General features: G+C 43.2%; 1 protein-coding gene and 1 non-coding gene across 2 annotated transcripts in view; both read left to right on the top strand.

The window, feature by feature from the left end:
- Positions 1-22,119, top strand: part of PPP1R14C (protein phosphatase 1 regulatory inhibitor subunit 14C) — a 108,188-nt gene that overhangs the window by 4,800 nt on the left and 81,269 nt on the right. The window lies entirely within an intron of this gene.
- Positions 17,681-17,784, top strand: LOC117098180. The gene has a single exon (XR_004443233.1). It is a non-coding gene; the product is annotated as a small nucleolar RNA U13 (small nucleolar RNA).

The following is a 22,119-nucleotide window of genomic DNA, read 5'->3' as shown; positions in this document are numbered from 1 at the left end:
AGGCTGATCTCGAACTCCTGATCTCATGATCTGAATGCCTCGGCCTCCCAAAGTGCTGGGATTACAGGCATGAGCCACTGCGCCTGGCCAACCCTGGTGGTTTTTAAGAGCATTTGAAATCTGGCATAATATCTACTTTAACAAGTACTGCAAGATGACTTACTGGATAAGTCATATGAATATTTCCAAGTTTGCCCAGCATCAAGATAACATCTGTACTTCCAGTTTTGCAATTCAATTTGCTTTGGAAATAAAAACATGTTCCTGAGCTCAGATGATTGCAATGCCCGTAGCATCCTAGCCATAAACAAGCTTGTGTGCCTCGGGTACTTGCTGTGTTGTTCTGACTGTCAACTTAGTAGGTCTTTCCCTTTGCTTCCAGTGTCTGCTTTTTATAAAATGGTTCCTGACTTACTACACCTTTCAGTCTTCCCTGACTCCCCGTTACCCCCATTTTATAAAAACTGTCTTCTGAGAGATGTTGGTGGTGACACAGAAATAAATATCCTGTTGATTGCTGCCTGATACATCTGGATATATAGATTGCTGCCTGACACATGGATACATAGAAACAGAGTGTCATAGGGCACCACTTAATCTTACTATGTATGCTAAGGAAAAATATTATTAAAATAATCTGAAATACAATGTCATTAATGTTTAAATACAATGTTTTATTCCTCACTTTCTGAAAAATGATGATTTTGTTTTTCTTTGTTTTGAGACGGAGTCTTGCTCTGTTGCCCAGGCTGGAGTGCAGTGGCGCGATCTCGGCTCACTGCAAGCTCCGCCTCCCGGGTTCACGCCATTCTCCTGCCTCAGCCTCCCGAGTAGCTGGGACTACAGGCGCCCACCACCATGTCTGACTAATTTTTTGTATTTTTAGTAGAGGCGGGGTTTCACCGTGTTAGCCAGGATGGTCTCGATCTCCTGACCTCATGATCTGCCCGTCTCGGCCTCCCAAAGTGCTGGAATTACAGGCGTGAGAAACCACGCCTGACGATGATTTTATTTTTCTAAATTTATTTCATAATGCATTTATGGGTTGTGACCTGCAATTTTAAAAATACTGCTTCTGAAAGGGAGAAGCCTAAACGTGTGTAATAGAGTTAGCAGGCACTGGCTGAGTACTTAGCATGTACTAGGCAAGGTTCGTGTAATCCTGGCAACAACTTCTGAGACCCCCATTTTGTGGAGGTGGAATCTGAGACATAGAGAAGTTAAGAAGTTGCCCCAGGACTCTCAGCTGGGATGTGACAGAGCAAGGCTATGGCCAGGGAGTCAGGAGCACCTTAACGAATGCCCTGTCCTGCCTCCTGAAACAGGACAGAGCCTGGCACCTATGTGAACCCCATGGTTTGCCTGTTCCAGATGCTGCTGTCGTACCTTGTAAATGTGTGTGCATGTGGGGGACACACTGTCAGCAGGTTAGTTCTTGTACCTGGATGAGGCCTCTCCTTTTACGTGCAGGTCCTGGATTTCCATAGACTTTCTAGGTACGGTATCACATTAGCCGGCTTTGCTACTTTCTTAGTGCCCAAGCTGGAAGGTAGAAGCTGCTGCTTAGAACTCGTCTTGTGGATTGTTTGGTAAATCCCCATTTGTTCAGGTATTTGAGGACAGGCTTTTAAACAACAACAAAACCCAAAAAACTCCATAAACTCAACCTGTAAACTACTAAGGAGTAAATTACACATGCAAAAAGTCAGTAGATAAAGCCAGGCATGGTGGCTCACGCCTGTAATCTCAGCACTGACGGATTGCTTGAGGCCGGGAGTTGGAGACCAGCCTGAGGAACATGATGAAGCTCCATCTCTACAAAAAATACAAAAATTAGCCAAAGATGGTGGCATGCACCTGAGCCCGGGGAGGTCGAGGCTGCAGTGTGCCAAGATCACACCACTGTACTCCAGCCTGGGAAACAGCCTGCCTCAAATAAAAAGAAAAAAAAAGTCAGTAGATACAAGAATTCTAAATTGCCAAAGGAAGAAAAGAAAACTGCTTAACACATTCCCTTTGGAACAGTGGTTAGGGAAATGTGGGGTGGAAGCAGTGGTTACAATGTGTGCTTTGAAGTGAGATGAACCTACATTCACACGTGGCCCTGTCATTCAGTGGGTGTATGTGATTAGGCACTTTCCTTCACCCCCTGAGCCTCACTCTCTCCATATATATATATGTTTGTGTGTGTGTGTGTGTGTGTGTGTGTGTATAGAAAGAGAGAGAGAGAGAGCGAACGAGCCCAGGCTAGAGTGCAGTGGGGCTATCATGGCTCATTGCATCCTCGACCTCCCAGGCTCAAGTGATCCTCCCACCTCTTTTTTTATTTTTATTTTTTGTAGAGACAAGGTCTCACTATGTTGCCTAGGCTGGTCTCGAACTCCTGGGCTTAAGTGATCCATCAGCCTCAGCCTTCTAAAGTGTTGGGATTAGAGGTGTGAGCCACCGCGCCCGGCCACTTTCTCTGTATGTTGAAGGAAATCATCCTGGTGCCTTTGCAGGGCTGTCAGGAGGACTGACTGGTGAGACACCAAGCATAGTACTTAGGACATAGCACATCAGTGTTATTGGAGCCACAAGCTGCCACTAACTGTTGGTTATTCTCTGTGACATGGAGAGAGAGGAAAGGGGGGAAGGAAAACAAGGTATTCATATCTATTTAGTGCAATAATTTGGAGAAGAGTATATGGCTACTTTAGGGTCAGGGGTGTTGGTGTGTGTTTGAACTTGAACATGGGCAAATATTCTCTAAACTATTCCTCCTGTTTCTAGAGCGTTCCTCATTCTCTATGTTTCAGTGGATTTTTACATATGTGTGGGGAAGTTAGACTGTAACAACCTGAAGGCAAGGAACTGTCTCAATTTTCATCATTTAAAAGGTCATAGCAGGACACAGTTCTTCAACCCTTAAGCATTTGCTTGAATGAATGTAAAAGGATAAATACTCAGCAAATGTTTAAAAGTCACTGATGTTTTTGTATCTGAATTAGTTGGTGGTATTCCTTTATCATAGACATGGCTAGGGAAAAAGTCAATCTGTGTTTTTGTTACTATAGTCATATCACATTCTTGCATCCTTACAGCTTTATGTCAGTGCTGTTGGAAAATACACCTTTCTTCATTGACTTACTTGCTCCAAACGGAACTGGAAGGTGGTAGTGGTAGCCAATTGACTTTGAAGTTTAGGTTGAGAAAATTCTTTTGCAAATGTGATCTTCCCTGAGTCCCGTCCACTGTCTTTTCCTTTGCTCCTAACGTGCCCCTGCCACACTAGTTCTGCCTGCTGCTCTCATCTCTGTGGGTACATGTGTGCTTTTGTTGTCTTCTGTTTGTCCTTTTCCTCCCAGCCTAAAACAACCTGGCAGCCCCTGGCCTCCCTCACCTAGCCCACAGCTCTCTGCCAAGAAGTCTCTTTCTAGATGGAGGGAAGAATCAAATCTGAATTTTGTTTTCCATGTAGCATGTGCTTTGGCCACATGGTTTAGTTTGTAGTGCATGCTCTTGCTCTTGTTTCCTGCACTGGGCTAGTTCAAGCCTTCACCTGCCTTTCCAAGGCACCTCCCAGTCTCCTCCTGTGCAAGCTAGACCAGCCACCCTCCAGGCACTTCATTCATGACACTCCTTTTTTGGCTGAGTTTTCAACCTCTCTGGCCCATTCATTTCAGCATATACACAAGCTGAAGTCTTTCTCTTCTGTTTAAACCACCACCATCCCCCACTACCACACAAATAGCTACCCCTCCTCCACCCTGTATTCCCCCACCGCACGTGCCACCCTGTCTTTCTCCTTCCCTTACTATTTTCCTGGAAGATCTTTCTCCCCCTAGGACACACTCCTCCTTTATCCACCACAAACTGATGTCAGCTCCAACTGGCTTCCCTGAGGACCTTCTTGTTTCTCAATCCCATGGCCATGTTTGCACCTTTCTTTGACTCGACCTCAGCAGCCTTAGGCACTCCTCACCCTCTCCTTTTGTAACCCTGTCCCCTGGCCCTGTGGGCCATCCGGTCTCCTGGTCTACTCCTTGTGTTCTCTCTGCCCTTCCTGTCCTCCTTTCTGGGTTTTTCCTCTCTTGCCTGCTCTTCAATGATGACATTTCTCTGTCTTTGGGCCCTGGCTCTCTTTTCTGTTTTTTTTTTTTTTTTCCTTCACTCCTGCGTGCTCTTTCTGGATGACAGGACCCTTCCTGTGGTTTTAGTTGTTGTCCATATGCGGACAACGTGTAACTCCGTATTTTTAGCCCTGATCTGTTTTCTGTGTGCCAGATGTATTCAGACAACTTTGAAATGGACAATGCCACATAGTACTCCAGAGAAACCTCATATTCAACTGGTCTGAAAATGAGTTTCTCATCTTCCTTAGCAAACCTACTCTCTTCCTCACTTCCGTCAGTGGGCAGCAAGTGCTGCTGTCCACAATTGTTCCAGCCCAAGATTACGTGGCATGCTTATCTCTTGCCTCCTCCTTGCTGTCACACCCAGGAGTCACAAAGTCTTGTTGATGCTCCCACAGCTCTGGAATCTGAGTCTCCACTGGTCCCTGCTGCTGCCTTAATCCAGCTCCTTGTAACTTCTCACCTGTGTAATAGCAATTGTCACTGTAGCCCAGGTTCTTTCAAATTACGGCAACTACTCCTGCTACCGCACCCTCCACCACTGCTGCTATTGTTTCATCCTACCTCACACCATCAATCCTCCTAACAACTTTATGAAGGAGATGGTATTATCTTCATTTCTTCATTTTTTGGAGGAAGCAGCTGAGATCCGAGTTGTCGCTTGTCCTTGTCCAAGGTCACACTGATTCCAAAGTCACTTAGCTATGATGTTCCCATTGCTCCTGATAGCTGCATTGAAGAAGTGCTGATTGCAAACCTCGTCCTTCATGGGTGCTAATTTAATCCTTGCTGTAACTCTGCAAGGTAGGTGAAGAAACTGAAGTACAGAGAGCTTGAGCTGCAGCTCCCCGTCAGAGGCCACATGGCTGGCAGGTGGCAGGGTCTCTGGTTCCTGGGTTGGGGCTCCCGCTCTGTCCCTGCTCCAGCTCCCCATGGTCCTTCAGAGCCACCTCCATGTGCTGTAGCTGGTGTGTTTTCTAAAATCCAGGTGGGATCTTATTCCCCACAGCCTTCAGGATAAAGCAGGAGCCCTTTAGCACGTGACCAGGGCTAAGGGGTTTCCCTGCCCCAGTCTCTGGATTTGTCTCTGGCCACCTCTGGCCCTGCTGCTTCACCTATCAGCTGAGTCCCTAAGGCAACTCAGCAGGAACCCCTCTGCCAGAATCACCTCCACTCACTCCCCTGCCCCCACTCCCTAGCTGTCTAGCTTGCACCTGTTCTTCAGCCTGGCACTTGGCAGTACCTTCCCAGGAGCTTCTCTGATCCATCTCCTGCTGTCAGGCTGGCTCTGGGGCCTTTCCAGGGCCCCTCTTTCTGTAATCCTGTCTCCTACCCTCACTGCAGCCTCCTGCAGGCAGAATCTTGTACCTTTGCAGCCCTGGTGATTCTCATACACCTGGCTGCACTTGGGTGTCCCTGTTATGGACTGAATGTTTGTGTCCCCCCAGATTCATAGGTTGAAACCCTAGTCCCCAGAGTGATGGTATTTGGAGGGAGGACTTTGGGGAGGTCATTGGTGTTAGGTGAGGTCGTGAGGGTGGAGGTCCTTTAATGTGATTAATGCCCTTGAAAGGGGAGGAAGGGACCAGAGCTCGCTTTCACTGCCATGCAAGGGCGCAGCGTGAAAGCACAGCAAGAAGATGGAAGACGGCCACCTGTAGACCAGGAGGAGGATGCTGGCACCCTGATCTCAGACCTCCAGCTTCTAGAACTGTGAGACAGAAATGCTTGTTGTTTGAGCCACTCAGTCTGTGCTATTTATTTGACTATCAGTGAGTGACAGTGGCTGCATCTTCTGGTTTCGTGATGTGCATTTCAGAAATGTGTTCCCAAAATTAAACACATGAATATAATTTGGCTCTGCCTGTATTGAAAACCTGCTCTTTCACTGTCAACTTGAAGTTATGGTTCTTTTTCCTGGTTATAAATTATAACTACGGAGTCCTTTGAACATCTGAACTAAAAGGAAGTTGTGGCATAAGGCACAGATGTATGGGGTAATGAAAGTCTTCAAAGAAAGAGATCACGAGTTACTGCCATTCTCTGTAATTTTAAGTCTTCAGCATGTCCAAGAATTTTGTTTGCACAGGAATTGCTTATTTCTATGCGAGTAGAAATGCTTGTGCAAGGAAGTAGCAAGTGCTTTTCCATCTGTGGATAATACTCGGAGCAACAGGCTCATACAAGTCTTCATAGAACAAGAATGAAAGCCTGGATTCCTGCCTCTGCTTAAAAGTTAGGGCCAATACATTCTCACCAGGTTTTTCTTAGTCAGCACTGGCATTTTGGAAATCTGTTCCACTGAGTAAAAGCTTAGAAAAAAGAGAAGACCAGAGTGTAGGTGGGTCTCTAAATAATCACTTCATGGTTGAGGAATAAAGTGATTAAGAAACAGCTTCTTCATTTTGAAAGAATCCATGGGGAAAACTGTGGAAGGAGCTGTGGAGGGCTGGACTATTCATTCACTCACTCATTCATTCACTTGTTCAACAGATAACATAGAGAAGGAAAGGGGTTATAAGAAGCTTCACCCCTTTTAAACTGTGTAAGGGAAAAGGTAGAAAAAGTCAAGGAATCCTTCCCATTATGGCAGAAGAATGGAGGAGACTATAGGATTGAAAGCTCTTTGGGGCAAGAACTCTGTCCTGTTCACAGCTGTGTTAATGTATTCAATACAGTTATTTAGTACATAGTGACTGCACATGTCTTTACTCAAAGTCTGTGTTTAGGAAAGGATATGATAAATTCACTGACATTATAATGCAAATGACTAAAAACAATTTAGTTATCTTTCATTTTAATAGGAAGTCAGATCTTAAGTAAGAGAAAGTAATCTCTTAAGAGCTGGGCTTCAGGAATGAATAAGCCAGGGCAGGATGTATGCTTTGTGGCTGTGGGAACCTTGCTGGCAACTAGGAGATTAATTCCGGTCGGCCGTTCCCAGTGTGAGGTAGTGGGAATGGCCCTTGCCTGTGAGTTCCATCTTAGTTGGGCCATTGCTGACCAGCTAGATGAGCTTGGCAAGTCACAGAGTTTGTTTTCAGGTTTTCTTTCTTCATCTGAAAGAAATGAGGGAGGTCTGGGGCTTTCCAGTCCAACCTTTAGATGTTCTATGCTAAAGCCAGGGCTGCACTGGCAAAAGTGAGATGTATCAAAGAAAGAGTGATATTAAAAGCAGGAGAAATAGAAGTGTCTTCCCCTTCAAGGCAAACCTGAGGCAAGGATTAGACTAGTTCACCAACGGGCCATCAAATTTGCAGAGCTAATTTCCTGTAGCTGAAGTGGGAGCGTATCCATCCTGCACTGGCATGATGTCTTGTGTGAGTGGCTTGGCTAGGGACTAGAATGTAAGGATTAGTTTAAGAACTTTTTAAAAAAATCATCTTTTCCTCTTCTGAAACCTCTCCTTAACTACTGGCTTTCAAGTTAAGTTTGGAATCTGACAGCACAGATACTTACAGCCACCATAGCTGCTTTTTCTTTGCATTTAATTGGGTTAACCTTTAAGAACTGGCATGTTTGACTTAAGATTTTAGGCATATAACCTATAATATTGACTTTGGGGGGTGCTTTTCTGTTCTTATTATTTGTCCTTTATCTTGGCACCTCCTAATTAACTAATGGTGGTATTTATTTTAATTTGAGGGAGGTTCGTTTTGAGATATGAAATGAGCATCCGAGAGGGAAAATCACAGCAGCTTTCAGGAGTAAAATTGAATGAGGTGAAATGTACAAATTAGCCTGAATAAGAGCATGACTAAATCCATACTGAGCAAATTACTTTCTACTGGGGAGTTTATTCCTGGAGTGTCACTTTATAGTTAGTTTTAGGACTAATAAGAGGGGATAACAAGAAAAACTTAAGATTTTTTATGGACAGTTCTAGCAGGAAGTGAAAAGCAAAACTTATTCTTTGTAATATTTATTTGGTATAATGAATCATAAAGCACCATTGGATAATCCCATCTGAGCCACATAAATACTCTGTGATATAAGTAGTTACTCCATTTTAAAATGAGAAAATGAGGAGGCTCCAAGAGTCTTAGTAACATGCCAAAGTTTAAACTGCCTTGCTGTTTAAAAGGCTTGCTTCCTGGAAACTGTGAACATCAGTTGCACCATTTCCCCCAGATACCTTCCATGTATTCTAGCATGTTTGGCCAATAGATTGAGCAAATCTTTTTTGTTTGATTTACTTGGTACATTTTCAAATATGCTTCATCTTAGTTGAACAATTTACAGGATTCTGTTATTTCCTAAGTGAACCATTTACAGGAGTCAGCCATTTCTTAAGAAAAATGCAAATCCTGGCTGGGCGCGGTGGCTCACGCCTGTAATTCCAGCACATTACAGGGAGGCTGAGGTGGGTGGATCACTTGAGGTCGGGAGTTTGAGATCAGCCTGACCAACATGATAAAACCCTGTCTCTAATGAAAATACAAAAATTCGCTAGGTGTGATGGTGGGCGCCTGTAATCCCAGCTACTCGGGAGGCTGAGGCAAGAGAATCGCTTGAACCTGGGAGGCAGAGGGTGTAGTGAGCTGAGATTGCACCATTGCACTCCAGCCTAGGCGACAGAGTGAGACTGTGTCTCAAAAAAAAAAAAAAAAAAAGAAAAAGAAAAATTCAAATCCATTATCTCTGAAGTAGACACCCCAGTGAGTGAGCTACTTCTTTCTTTCTTTGCCAGGTTTGCATGGGCAGTTGGTCATGGAATCCTTGCGCTCTTGGGCTATCTATTTAGATGGAATTGGCTCCATGCTTAATCCCTTTTGAGGTTAAAAGTTAGAAACTCTCTTTAAATAAGCCAAGGGATACAAGTATATATTTTATCTTACATATTTGAAGGCAGCAGATATTATCACTGACATGGTAGAAGTAAAGTAATGCTTTTTCTAAGTACAATGTAAAAAACTATTAATAACTTGATTTGCTTATGCTAAATGATGTTTTTGCTCAAGTCCTTAGCTGCTGCCGCCAATCATCTGTTAGTATTTTTCTCTTATATTCATATGTCAACAGTGCAATTGGCAAAGCCATTTCATTCATTTCTGCTAATATTAATGGAATTAAATCTGTTTCAAGCCAGGTAGGTGAGGTGTTGAGTTTTCAGATTGACAGAGGTGGCTTTTCTGTTTGGTTCTTATGAGCGAATACTCTACATAACAGTTCAAATGAGTCAACTGGTTTTTCTCATGTTTGTGTTGGGTTGTGGCCGCTCTCTGACAAGTCAAAAGAAAATGAATCATTGATTTGGTGCTAAAACATGATTATGCTTGCTATAATGAAAGCACCCTAGAAATATTAAAACTAAGAAAACAGCACGTACTCTCTCTGTTAGACAAGTGCCTTTTGTTATATTACGATTTCCATTTCTTCATCAAAAAGGAAAAACATTTTTCATCGGATATCTTTTAGATCCTATGGTTCAGCATTTACTAATCTTACACCAGAAGCAGTTTACATGGAGAGATGTTTAGGTAATGAAAACTTGTCTGTATTATGGAAAGGTTGCCACCTAAATTAGCCAGAGACTCCAAAGCATTTAGCTGCCAGTCATGCCTTAAACCTTGGGAACATCCCATGTTAGACTTAGATTAAGAACCCTTTTGGGGGTTCAAAGAGGTGATGGGCTGTATTCAATGGTGAATGATCCCAAGGTTGAGTTAGCTCATCACTCTGAAGAACAAAATGAGGAATTAGTTTACTTAGTTAATTACTGACACCTTACTAGAAACTCTGAAGGAGGGCAAAGAATGAGATACAGATAATGTATAAAATATTTAGTAAAATGAAATTCTCATGTCAGCTGTTACAACCACAACTCCAAGGATGTGAGAGAGTGTGGTCTACACAGGAGGGGTGGAGTGGGTGTGAACCTCAGCCTTCTGCTCCAGGAGTCCATGCTTGTGAATGTCTTCCTACCTCTAGCGCCACTTTACAAAATCAAAAGAAACAGAAAAGCTCATAAGTATGGCTTCTTACTAGTGATGGGAAACAGTTTGTCTCATTGTCTCATTTCAGAGATACCTACTGGTTACACACACAGGTTCTTTTCACATCCTTCATGCCCTGATTGAGAGGATGTCTTAGTCCATTTTGTGTTGCTGTCACAGAATACCTGAGACTGGGTGATTTATCAAGAAAGAGGCTTGTTTGGTTCATGATTCTGGAGGCTGGGGAGTCCCAGAAGCATGGCACTGCATCTGTTTGGCTTCTGGGCTTCTAGGGAGAGTCTCATGCCATGTCATAACATGATGGAAGGTCAAAGGGGAAGTGGATACAGGTGAAGGGTCAAAACAGACCCTGGCCTGGTGGGAACTAATCTGTCACCTCCAGAATGAATCCAGTCTCACAAGAGCAAGAACTCACTCACTGTAGTGAGAACTGTACCAAGACACCTAGGCCCAGAAGGTGGAGTCTCTGTGACCCAAGCTCTTCCCATTAAGTTCCACCTCTTAAAGTTTCCACCTGCCAACATTGCTGCACTGGGAATTAAGGTTCCAACGTGCCTTTTGATGGGGACATTCAAACCATAGCAGAGACATTGCCTTCTAAGATAGACCCTCCCATCTTCCTGGGGTAGGGGAGCTGGCTTGGTCTGTCTAGAAGGATGAGCAGGCTGCCCACTACCTACCTTTATTAAGAGTGATTGTCAGTCATCATCCTTGGCTAACTTTAATTTCCACTTTTAAATGATCTAATCTTTTCAGAGAAATTTTGAGGATTAATAATATGAAAAACCATCCCCCCAAAAGCTCAGAATATTTATGAAGGTATTATTAGCAACATCTACTAGGCTTTTGCTATAACTGATTCTGCCTTGTTAATCTATGTATTCAAATTAAAGGTTGTTTTTTGACCCAATGGGGGGCAGAGGCTTATGAGATTTTTTTTATTATGGAATATTGGTGGAGTTTCTACCTTGATTGCAAATTTGGTCACACACCAGGTTTTATGAATGTAAAATAATCGAATCAACACTCCAGAATGAAAACTCTTGTTGGATTGCTTCAAGAGAATTACCATTCTGCAGTAGGAGCTCTATTACATTTGAATTAAGTAATAATAGATAACATGTATTCTAGGTAAAACTCTTTTTACATAGGATATCTTTTATATGTATCTAAAAAAGATTCGGATGATACATGGTAATTATTAGTAGTGCTTTTTAGTATAATTGTGGGTAATTTATTTTATCTGTTTTGTGCAATGTACATGTATTTGTCCTATAAGAGAATAACTTCAAAGCTGTTTTTAAGAAGGGGCAGGCATGAGTATCCCACTGTTTTATTGTCATGGGTGAGAAAGGGGCACAAACCCTTTCCTGCCACAGGGCTTTACAATGTTTGGAATAGCTTGATTGGTGTTTTTTCCATCTTTTCTTTTTGAGGAAGATGGGTTTTAAATTTTTAAAAAATTATAAATAAGGAAGAAAAAGCCAGTAAATTTGTTTATATTAGATTCTTTATATTTTCAGAGGAAGCAGCCTTAACACTTTGGATAGAACACATAACACTTTGGAAGACTCTTTTGGTGTCTTCATTTTTCAGGGGCAGGAAAGACATTCTCTGAGGATGAGGATGGTACCACCACCCACAGGACGGAAGGAAAGTTAAAAGGAAGGTTGGATCACTCTTCCACTTCCTTCTGGAGCCCAGCCCCTTCTAACTGCTCAGGAGCTGACTTCTGTATCATCAGCTGTTCCTTTGTTTCAAGAGTATTCAAGAGTATTTATAGACTGTATATTGAAGATCTGTGCAGTTTATGATATGTAAATTATACCTCAGTAAACTATTAGAACACAAATACACACAAAAGCCTTTCTCTCTCTTCCTATCTTCAGCTACATTTGACAGAGAGATTGTCTATATTCTTTGATCGCATTTTATCAACTTCTGTGCCCTTCTTAGCCACTGCTGTGTGGCTTGTCCTTCTTTTCCACCCAGAAGGTTCATGACCTCCATGTTGCTAAATTCCAAGTGCCCATTCCAGTTTTTGTCTTGTGTGCTCTCAGCCCCCTCCCCTCCCCTCCCCCCTCCCCTCCCCTCCCCCCCTTTTTTGGACAGAGTCTCGCTCCCTCGCCCAGGCTGGAGTGCAGTGGCGCGATCTCGGCTCACTGCAAGCTCCGCCTCCTGGGTTCATGCCATTCTCCTGCCTCAGCCTCTCGAGTAGCTGGGACTACAGGTGCCCGCTACCATGCCCGGCTAATTTTTTGTACTTTTAGTAGAGACGGGTTTTCACCGTGTTAGCCAGGATGGTCTGAATCTCCTGACCTCGTGATCCGCCCACCTCGGCCTCCCAAAGTGTTGGGATTACAGGTGTGAGCCACCGCGCCCAGCCTGTGTGCTCTCGGCTTTCTAAGCCACTCTGTCAATTATCCGTCCATCAGCCATCCCAGCATCCATCCATCCTTCCATCATACAATGCACTGTCCTTCTGTCCCTCCTTCCAATATCCACCCACTAGTCCCTTCGTCTGTCTCTGCCAGGCATTCTTTTTTTTTTTTTTTCAACAAATAAACTGTATGTTTTAGATGGTTTTAGATTTACAGAAAAATTGCGAAGACAGAACACAGTTCCCATATATTCTGCAACAAGTTTTACCTGTTAGCACCATATGTTAGAATTACACATTTGTCACAATCAATGAACCAATATTGATACATTATTATTCTCTAAAGTCCATACTTTATTCAGATTCTTTAGTTTTTGCCTAGAGTCCTTTTTCTGTTCCAGGATCCCATCCGGGACACCACATTGCATTTACCTGGCATGTCTCCTTAGACTCCCTTGGCTATGCCAGTTTCTCAGCCTTCTTTTGTTTTGGATGACCTTGACAGTATTGTGGAGTACTTGCTAGGTATTGTGTAGAATGTCCCTCAAATGGCATTTGTCTGATGTTTTTCTCGTGATTAGACTGTATTTATGGGTTTGAGGGAGGAAGACCCAAAAAGTAAAGAAACATTTTATCACATTCTGTCAAGGTACATCCTGTCAATATGTGCATTGCACAAAACAGATAAACAAAATAAATTACACATAACGATACTAAAAAACACTACTAATAGTTATCATGTATCATTCAAATCTCTTTTCTAGGTACATATTATATATATATATATATTCACCTGTTGATATTCACCTTGAGCACCTGGCTGAGATAGTGTCTGTCAGGCTTCTTCACTGTACAGTTACTCCCTCTATTTCCACACTGTATTCTTTGGAAGAAAATCACTATGTGTAGCTCATTCTTAAGTAATGGGAAGTTACGTTCCGCCTCATTGTGTAGCTACACGATTTATATGGAATTCTTTTGCATGGGAGATTTGTCTCTTCTTCCTCATTTGTTTACTTAGTCTGCTTTATTTATGTCACTATGGATCATGGATATTTCTTGTTTGCCTTGGATTATAATTCAATATTACTTTATTTCATGGCCCATATTATTCCAGTTTTGGCTATTGGGAGCTGTTTCTATTGGTTCTTGTGTTCCTTTGACATACCCCCATGATCGTGTGTGTGTGTGTATTTAATACTTCTTTACTTTCTAGCACTACAATACTTGAATACTTCTTTACTTTCTAGCACTATAAAATACTGTAGGCTCATCTTGTAAATCTTCTGCCCCAGATTCAGAGTCAGTCATTTCTCCAAGGAGCCCTGGTTCCTTTTATTAGAGATTGTTATTAGAAACCAAGATATGGCCAGGTGCGGTGGCTCATGCCTGTAATCCCAGCACTTTGGGAGGCCAAAGGGGGCAGATGATCTGAGGTCAGGAGTTTGAGATCAGCCTGGCCAACACGGCGAAACCCCATCTCTACTAAAAATACAAAAATTAGCCAGGCGTGGTGGCATGCTCCTGTAATCCCAGCTACTCGGGAGGCTGAGACAGGAGAATCGCTTGAACCCAGGAGGCAGAGGTTGCAGTGAGCTGAGATCATGCCATTGCACTCCAGCCTGGGTGACAGAGCAAGACTGTGTCTCAAAAAAAAAAAAAGGGCTGGGCGCGGTGGCTCAAGCCTGTGATCCCAACACTTTGGGAGGCTGAGGCAGACAGATAATGAGGTCAGGAGGTCAAGACCATCCTGGCTAACATGGTGAAACCCTGTCTCTACTAAAAATACAAAAAATTAGTCGGGCATGGTGGTGGGTGCCTGTAGTCCCAGCTACTCAGGAGGCTGAGGCAGGTGAATGCTGTGAACCCAGGAGGCGGAGCTTACAGTGAGCAGAGATGGCGCCACTGCACTCCAGCCTGGGTGACAGGGTGAGACTCCGTCTCAAAAAAAAAGAAAAGTAACCAAGAAAACCAACATAAGGGATGCCAGGTGTACTTGTTGCTACTGAAATGTCATTGTTTCTAAGATCTCTCACGTGACAGCAAGAAAAGATATGTGTGTATTCTAATTTGTGTATATATATCTACAAATATTTCCATATGTAACCATCAGCATCTATATCAAGCTAAACATCAGCTCATTTGATGTCTTCGATTCTAATCCATTACCACATGGGTCGTGCTAGTCCCCTTTCTTTCCCTGTCTTTAAACTCCTACTGCAACAGAGACACACATGTGGTTCCCACCACCCGTAACCATTCCCTTAATTGTTCAGTTGTAGTGTACATGTACAGCAATATCAGAATTGTTAACTCAATCCCTATGGGAAACAACTTTATCAACTAGGAGATGGTGCTTACGTGCACTCCTTTTGCATTTGATTTTAACAGACTCTACTTATTTCTAGTTACTTCAGTTAGCACCCTTTTCTCCTATCCCCTTCAGTGAGGTTGTTGCATACATTTGTAATATAGATAGATTGTTTTGTCACATTCTGCATTCCATCCTGGGATTCCCCCAATCTCCTAAATGATTTTTTAAATTTGTATACATTGTACATTAAGATTCATTCTTTGTGGAATCAGTCCTGTGGATTTTAACAAATGCATAGTGTCATGTATCCACCCTTACAGTATCATACAGAATAGTTGCAACTCCTAAAATATCTCCTGTGCTTCACCCATTTACCCCACTCCTTTTCTTTTCTTTTCTTTTCTTTTTTTTTTTTTTTTGAGACGGAGTCTTGCTTTGTCGCCCAGGCTGGAGTGCAGTGGTGTGATCTCAGCTCACTGCAACCTCTGCCTCCCAGGTTCAAGCGATTCTCCTGCCTCAGCCTCCCCTGTAGCTGGGACTAAAGGCATGCTCCACAACATCCAGCTAATTTTTGTATTTTTAGTAGAGACGGGATTTCGCCATGTTGGCCAGGCTGGTCTCCAACTCCTGACCTCAGGTGATCTGCCCACCTGGGCCTCCCAAAGTGCTGGGATTACAGGCAAGAGCCACAGTGCCAGGCCAACCTCTGCCATTTCTTCCTGAACCACTGATCCCTTTCCTATTGCTATCGTTTTGCCTTTTCCAGTATGTCATATAATTGAAATCATACAGTATACAGCATTTTCAGACTAACTTCTTTCACTACCCAATATACATTTAAGATTCATCTGTGTTTTTTTTTTTTTTTTTTTGTGGCTTGATAGCTCAATTCTTTTTATGGCTGAATAAGATGCCATTGTATAAATGTACCACAGTTTATCCACTTGGCTCTTGAAGGATATCTTGGTTGCTTCAGTTTTTGATGATTACGAGTAAGCCTGGTATAAACATTTGTGGGTGGACTTTTGTTTGAATATATGTTAGAAATTAGTGAGGTCAAAATGCCACATGCACTTTTAGGTGCTAGGGACACAGGTGCTTAGATACAACAGCGAAAGAGTCCCTGTGCTCTTAAAAACAAACGCAAATGAGTAAATCAGAATGGCTTCAGCTCATGAATAGTGCTAGGAAAAAAATAAAGCTAATAGGATAATGAGTGAGAGACTGTGGGCAGGTTAGTGGGGCCAGGAAGGGCTTCTTTGAGGAAGTTCATTGCATTTGTGTCTGGGTCTACATGATGAGGGATGGCACCAGCGGTGTGTAAAGCCCTAGGGGGACATACTGGACTCAGTTAATGCAAACACCGTCTGGCAGGATGAATCTTGGCATGACCAAGGGACTAGGAACAGAAAGAACTGTGAGGTGAAGATGTGAATGAGAGTATTTTCTTAAAAACTTTTTATTGTAGGCCGGGTGCTATGGCTCATGCCTGTAATCCCAGCACTTTGGGAGGCCGAGGCAGGCGAATCACGAGGTCAGGAGATCGAGATCATCCTGGCTAACATGATGAAACCCCGTCTCTACTAAAAGTACAAAAAACTAGCCAGGCCTCGTGGCTGGAGCCTGTAGTCCCAGCTACTTGGGAGGCTGAGACAGGAGAATGGCATGAACCCGGGAGGTGGAGCTTGCGGTGAGCAGAGATCGTGCCACTGCACTCCAGCCTGGGCGACAGAGTGAGACTCCGCCTCAAAACAAACAAACAAACAAACCCTTTTTATTGTTGTATAACATGCAAAATACACAAAACCCAAGTGCAAGTGCACAGTTGATGAATTTTATCAAATTGAAGCCACCCACCTTCCAGATTAGGAAATGGAATAGTGCCAGCACTGCAGGGGTCCCTCGTGTGTGCTCATCCCATTATTAGCCCCTGCCCTCCCTCCAAGGTCATCTGATTAATTTTGCCTTCTTAAAAGCTTTTATGTCTGTTTTTGTTGTTGTTGTTCAACATTAGATGTGTGAGATACCCACATTGTTGCATGTCATTTGAGGTTTGATCATTTCAGTTGCCACATAGTACTCCATGTGTGAATACGCCACAGTTGTTTTTTTATTGATTCTACTTTTGATGGACATTTGGAATGCTTTCAGTTTTGAGCTATTCTGAATTGAGCTTCTTGAATATTATTGCATATGTCTTTTGGTGAACCTATGTCTGCATTTCTGTTGGCTTATATACAGAGTTGCAAAATTGCTGGTTTATAGAGTATGTATATATTCAGCATTGCTAGGTACTCTCAGATGATTTCTTAAGTAACTACACCAATGCACATGTGAAAGTTCTGATTGTTTCCCATCCTCACCTACACTTGCTATCTTCTGACTTTTTCATTTAGCCGTCCATTATGTATATAGTGGTGTTGCATTATGGTTCAAATTTACATTTACCTGATGACTAGTCAAGTCCAGCCCCTTTTCATATGTTTACTGGCCTTTGTATATCCTCTTTGTGAAGTGCTTGTTCGATTCTTTTGCCCATTTCAAAGAGAAAAAACAACAACTTTGGGTTTCGGTTGTCTTTTATATATCCTGGACATTGATCTCTTACAGTTGAGATATGAGCCCTTTGTTGGAAATATGTGTTCCACTTTGTGAATTGCCTTTTTCACTCTCTGAATGGTGACTTTTGAGGCACAGAGGTTCTTAATCTAATATTTCCCAATTTGTCAGCTTTTTCCTTTATATTTGGTATATTTTCAACCTATTTAAGAAGCCCTTGTCTGCTACAAGGTCATGAAAATGTTTTTCTATGTTACCTTTTTGATGCTTCATTATTTTACCTTTTATATATAGATCTGTAATCCATCTGAAATTCATTTTTATGTGTGGTATAATGTAGAGATTAAGATTCATGATCCTTTTGTAGTACATAAGCATGATGACTGGGTGTTCACACGCATGTGTGAGATGTACCAGCCTTGAACCTTGTTACGACATTGGCACATTACCCATCTGCCCTGAATTTGGAAAAAAAAAATTCTTTTTTTTCCACTTGGACATCCAGTTGACCCAGTACCATTCATTTAAAGATCATCTTCTCTCACTGCACTGTAGTTACAAATCAGGGGATACTGTAGATTGAATGTTTATATCCCCCTAAAATTTATATGTTGGAGTCCTAAGCCTTAATATTATAGTATTGGGAGAGGGACCTTTCAGAGGTGATTATGTCCTGAGGGTGGAGCACTCATGAATGGGATTAGTGCCCTTATAAAAGACACAAGAGAGCTCTCTTTCTCTGCTCTGCATCATGGGAGAACACATTGAGAAGTTAGCCATCTGCAAACCAGGAAATTGGCTCTCACCAGACAAGGGATCTGTGGCACCTTGATCTTGAACTTCCCAACTTCCAGAATGGTGAGAAATATATTTCTGTTGTTTAAACTACCAGTCTGTGGTAGTCTGTTAAAGCAGCCCAAACTGACTAAGACAGGAGACCTTATATGTGTGGCTCTATATAGATTCTAGTGAGTATGTTCGAATATTAGGTGGAACCTTTCTGTCTTACTCACTATACTCCATCTGCATTTCCTGGCAGTGGCCTCTGTGCTGTAAATATTCAATAAATATCAGTTGGTTGGTGGACAGGTCTGAACTTGCCTTTAGGCAAGAGTTTTAAAATATCTGGGCTCCCACTCCAAGAAAAGATACTCAGATTTTGTGTTAGAGAAGACTCAACTTGCCTAGTTAATTACATTTCTTCTCTAGGCCCAAATATGTTTCTGGACCAGTTCTTTTGGCTAAAGTCCTTGGGGAAGGTTGGTTGACCTCAGACTGTCCAGTTGGCGGTACTGTATTTAACCATCCAGCCAGTCATACAATAAATATCTTTTATGGGCCTACTATGTGGCAGGCATAAAGTAGAACCAAAATAATAGGATTATTTCTGGAGTTTCTATTTTTAATTTTATAACATTTGTTGTTTCTTTCTTTACAAGTTAAACACTCAGTGCAAGGAGGGTAATTTTGAGAATATTCCTACATATCGGAGGTAGCTTTATTGTTCTATTATAGTTATTTAAAATTTTTGTGTGTGACAGCCTGGATAAATAGGCAACAGGCCTAAGAATTAGAACTTTTATGTTGCTATCAGACTATTTTAAAACAAAACCCTACAAAGTAAAAGAGATGAAAATAAATGTGAAGTGCAGTATTTCACACAGTGAATTCAGCAAGAAGTTAAGTACTTTTCTCATTTTCAAAATTTAGTGCCAGACCAAAGACCAAGTTTAGAAAAGTAGAGGAATGCATTTGCAGGAGGTTGGTGTGGATTCTGGATGTGCCAGTCAGTGCCAGTACACCAGATCACATTGTGAGTGGGCCACGTGCCACATACCATGTGTCACATGCCTCATACTGCTCTTCTTTTTTTTTTTGAAATGGAGTCTCACTTTGTCACCCAGGCTGGAGTGCAGTGGCGTGATCTCGGCTCACTGCAAGCTCTGCCTGCTGAGTTCATGCCATTCTCCTGCCTCAGTCTCCTGAGTAGCTGGGACTACAGGCGCCTACCACCACGCCCGGCTAAGGTTTTGTATTTTTAGTAGAGATGAGGTTTCACTGTGTTAGCCAGGATGGTCTCGATCTCCTGACCTCGTGATCTGCCCACCTCGGCCTCCTAAAGTGCTGGAATTACAGGCGTGAGCCACCGTGCCTGGCCAAGTGCTGCTCTTCTTGGTAACTGCCCCCTGGGGAACAGAAGAGCCCTAGAGGCTTCTCCCATGGTGCCATCTTGCTTGGTGACACCAGGGCCTGGGGTTATGTCCCAGGGTCTCTTTGTTCCTCCTTTCCTCTGGGGATGGATGTGAACAAAGAAGGGTAAGGGACAAGCAGATCCCCAAACTGGGGCCAGCTCCAGGAGGTAGCTGTTGGAAAATGGGGCTGCCTCCTCCAGCACTTATTGTCCACCACTGCCCATGTCTGGTGGCTGCAGTTTGAGCTGCTCTGAAGCCTTTTGAGGCCACTGGGAGAGGCAGCCTCGTAGCTTCCCCTCCTTAGGAGGAGGAAGCAGATTGCTAAGGGAACAGGGCGGCTGGTGCTTAATGTTACTTCTATGATGGGACTGTGATTCTCTTTCCTATTTAGTTAATGTCATGTCCATTTTCCTTTTCAGCTTGTCACAGGTGAATATTTTATATATTTAGTGAAACCTCACCAACCTTGAAGTCATGAATTTTGTAACTCCAGTCATTTGGAACTGAGTGAAGGAACCTAAAGGAAAGCAGAGGCCGGGCGCGGTGGCTCAAGCCTGTAATCCCAGCACTTTGGGAGGCCGAGGCGGGCAGATCACAAGGTCAGGAGATCGAGACCATCCTGGCTAACACAGTGAAACCCCGTCTCTACTAAAAAGTACAAAAAACTAGCTGGGCGAGGTGGCGGGCGCCTGTAGTCCCAGCTACTTGGGAGGCTGAGGCAGGAGAATGGCGTGAACCCGGGAGATGGAGCTTGCAGTGAGCTGAGATCCGGCCACTGCACTCCAGCTTGGGCGACAGAGTGAGACTCCGTCTCAAAATAAATAAATAAATAAATAAATAAATAAATAAATAAAGGAAAGCAGAAAGAGGTCAGGCGCGGTGGCTCACATCTGTAATCCTTGCACTTTGGGAGGCGGAGGCGGGCGAATCACTTGAGGTCAGAAGTTCAAAAACAGCCTGGCCAACGTGGTGAAACCTCATCTCTACTAAAAATACAAACATTAGGCCGGGCACAGTGGCTCACGCCTGTAATGCCAGCGCTTTGGGAGGCCGAGGTGGGTGAATCACTTGAGGTCTGGAGTTTGAGACCAGCCTGGCCAACATGGCAAACCCTGTCTCTACTAAAAATCCAAAAAAATTATCTGGGCATGATGGCGGGCACCTGTCATCCCAGCTACTCAGGAGGCTGAGGCAGGAGAATTGCTTGAACCTGGGAGGCAGAGGTTGCAGTGAGCTGAGATCGCACCACTGCGCTCCAGCCTGGGTGACAGAGCAAGACTCTGTCTCAAAAAAAAAAAAAAGGAAAAAAGAAAGCAGAAAGCGTAGCTTTGAGACTCTAAAGAGATATGATATTCTCGGGTGTGCTGGGGTATGTTCTTGATTTATCACAGAGGTCCTTGGGCTTCCACGTAGAGCTTCTGTGCTCTTACTTTAGTCACATTCCTAACAAGTTTGGTTTTCTGCTTTTTTAGTTCACTAGATTTAGAAGCAGCAAACCAGGCTGCTAGGTATACATCCTGGGAGAACATCTAGAAGTGACAGCTGACAGCCTGACAGTAAGGGAGGGGACAGAGCATCTATAAAAAGCTTGGAAGACCAGAGCCATCTTATACTCTGTATAAGGCAAAGAGAGCTCTGAGCCTGTTGCAGCCTGGAGCGTGTCCCGAGAGGCAGTGCAGCAGGACGCCTGGCCATAGGAGTGACCTGAGCCATTCAGACCCCAAAGGCAGGCACACGAGGAATCCCTGTAGAGAGTTTGAAGAAAAAGAGTTGAAATAATTTACCTATATAGAACCCTTGTTTTCCTTGGGATACTAAACACATAAAATAACTCCCCCTTTCTCTCCATGTCTCCCTTCTCCCCTTTCTCTTTCTCCCCTTCTCTCCTCCCCTCTTTTTCTCCTTCTCTCCTCCCCTCTTTCTCCCCTTCTCTCCTCCCCTCTTTCTCTCCTTCTCTCCTTCCTGCTTCCTCTTCCCCTTGCTTTCCTCCCACCCTTTCTGCAGTCCCTCCCCTCCTGACTCTCTTCTCCCCCACTCCTCCCCCACCTTGCTTTCTCTCTTTCGGTTTTAACTTCCCCTTTTACTTTCCTCTCCCCTACTCCTTCTCCCTAACACAATACAGCGTCCCATTTTTTTTTCTTTCTTTTTTCGTCTTTGAGGTTCACATATATGCAGTGAGTTGCTGGTGAAAGTTTAACAACTGGCTCTTACGAGAGAAAAAAATCCCTTGATTCACAGCAGCCCAGTTTCCTTGGTGTAAGTCTCGCCATGGTTGATTTCAGGTGACCCTTGTGAGGTCCCTGGGGAGGAGCAGGGACAAGTACTTCCTCCATACAGATGCAGGAGATGGAAGTAACCTTAAGAGCATAAGAATAGGAAAATGTCATCAAATAATTAGAAAGTCATGTTTTGAGTATTTATAACTTTATTATATAATTACTCTTCTTACACAATTATATAATTTAATTAAAAATGTTAGTAACATATTTAACTCAATATATCAAAAATATTATCATTTTAACATATGATCGATATAAAATTATTATTATTTGAGACAGAGTCTCACTCTGTAGCCCAAGCTGGAGTACAGTGGTGCAATCTT

Source organism: Trachypithecus francoisi, unplaced genomic scaffold, assembly GCF_009764315.1.
Source record: "Trachypithecus francoisi isolate TF-2019V2 unplaced genomic scaffold, Tfra_2.0 Lachesis_group15, whole genome shotgun sequence".
Lineage (NCBI taxonomy): Eukaryota > Metazoa > Chordata > Mammalia > Primates > Cercopithecidae > Trachypithecus > Trachypithecus francoisi.
Note: the sequence above shows the minus strand (reverse complement) of the source record. Positions and strands in the feature narration are given on the sequence as shown.